We start from the raw sequence: 2,331 nt of genomic DNA, 5'->3' as shown, positions 1-2,331 counted from the left end.
CAAAACTAAGAAAAAATGACAAAGAAAAAATGAGAGGAGACATGAATTACTAATATCAGGCATGAAATTGATGATATCATTACAGACCCTCCAGAGATTAAAAATAAAATAAAATAAAACGATGAACAACTCTACACACATATATTTGACAACTTAGATGAAAAAAGACTCATTCCTCAAAAAAAACACAAATTGCCACAACTCACTTAATATGAAATAGATGTCTTGAGTAGTCCTGTGACTACTAAGGAAATTGAATTCATGACTGAAAAACTCCCCAAAAAGAAATCTTCAGGCCCAGATGATTTCACTGGAAAATTCTATCAAACATTTAAAGAACTAACACCAATTCTACACAATCTTTCCCAGAAAATAGAAGAAATACTTACTAATTCATTTTATAAAATAGGTATTACCCTGATATCAAAGCCAAATAAAAATAGCACAAAGAAGAAAAATATAAACCAATATTCATCATACAGATGTAAAACTCCTTAACAAAGTATTAGCAAAAAGAATTCAGTACTATAAAGAGAATTATACACAATGACAAAGTGGAGTTTATTCTCAAGATGCAAGCAAGGTTGGTTCAATGTTTGAAAATCAATGATGTAATCCACATTAACAGTGTAAATGAGAAAAATCACACACGATTACAGCAATCATTGCAGGAAAGACATTTGACAATATTCAACATCCAGTCTACAGCTCTGCCACCCTGAACATGCCCAATCTCGTCTGATCTCGGAAGCTAAGCAGGGTCTGGCCTGGTTAGTACTTGGATGGGAGACCACCTAGGAATACCAGGTGCTGTATGCTTTAAAAAAAAAAAAAAAAAAAGAATTCGACATCCATTCCTGATAGACTCTCAGAAAAAAAGGAATAGAGGGGAATTTCCTCAATTCAATATAAAAAACCCTACAGCTAACATTATACTTAACTGGAGAATGCTTTCTCCCAAATTTCAGAAACAATGCAAGAATGTTCACTTTCATTACCCTTATTCAAATAGTGATGCAAGTTCCAGTCAGAGCATTAACACAAGAAAGGGAAATTAAAGGCATACATTGTAAGGAAGAAATAAAACTGACCCTATTTGCAGATGATATGATTGTCTACATAGAAAAACTCCAAGGAATAAAGAATATACACACACACACACACAGAAAACACCTCCTAGAACTAATAAGTGAGTTCGGCAGCATTGAAAAATCAATTGTATTTCTATATTCTAGTAATGAACACATGGACACTGAAATTAGAAGTAAAATACCATTTTAAATTGCTCAAAAAATAAAATGTTAGTATAAATCTAACGAAACATGTATAGGGCTTGTTGCTGAAAACTACAAAACGCTAATGAAAGAAATCAATAAAGATCTAAATATATGGAAAGATATTGTGTTCGTGGATTGGGAGACTCAACATAGGATATCACTTATCTCTAAACTGATATATAAGTTTAATGCAGTTTCTATCAAAATGCCACAAAGATTTATTTTGTAAATCTAGACAAGGTTTTTCTAAATTTATATGAAAAGGTAGAGGGACTAAAATACCTAAAACAATTTTGAATAAAAAGAATCAGGTGGGAAGAATCCATCTACCTAATTTCAAGATATATTAAATATCGATAGTAGTCAAAACTGTGTGGTATTGACAGAGGAATAAAGACATAGATCAACAGAACAGAGTACCCAGAAATATATATGTATCCAACTGATTTTTGACAAAGGTGCAAAAGCATAAAATGGAGGAAATATAGTCTTTTCCATTAGAAATTCATAGATAAAATAAAAAACAAAAAACCCTCAACCTAAGCCTCACATTTATACAAAAATTAACTCAAAATAGATTATGGACTTAAGTGTAAAACTATAAAACTTTTAGAAAGAAATAAAAGAGAAAATCTTCTAGACACAAAAAGTTCTTAGTCTTGACACCAAAGGCATCATCTATAAAAGAATTAATTGGACTTCATCAGAGTTAAAAACTTTTGCTCTGCAAAAAACAATGTTAAGAGGATTTAAAAAAAAAAAAAAAACAAGCTACAGACTGGGAGAAAATATTTGCAAACCACATATTCAGCAAAAGATGAGAAATTAGTTTAGATAAAGATCTCTCAAAATTCAACAGTAAAAAATAAAGAAGCAATCCAATTAGAAAATAGACAAAATGTATGAAAAGACATTTCACTAAAGAGAATATAGTGGTGGCAAATACACACACAAAAAGATTTTTAACTTCATAAATCATTAGGGAAATGCAAATTAAATCTACCATGAGATATTACTACATACCTGTCAGAATTTCTAAAATAAAAACTTGTGA

General features: G+C 30.6%; 1 pseudogene; it reads left to right on the top strand.

The window, feature by feature from the left end:
• Positions 1–700: 700 nt before the first annotated feature.
• On the top strand, positions 701–819 carry LOC112469679 (annotated as a pseudogene).
• Positions 820–2,331: the final 1,512 nt, after the last annotated feature.

This window comes from Pteropus alecto, unplaced genomic scaffold, assembly GCF_000325575.1.
Source record: "Pteropus alecto unplaced genomic scaffold, ASM32557v1 scaffold86, whole genome shotgun sequence".
Taxonomy (NCBI): Eukaryota; Metazoa; Chordata; class Mammalia; order Chiroptera; family Pteropodidae; genus Pteropus; species Pteropus alecto.
Note: the sequence above shows the minus strand (reverse complement) of the source record. Positions and strands in the feature narration are given on the sequence as shown.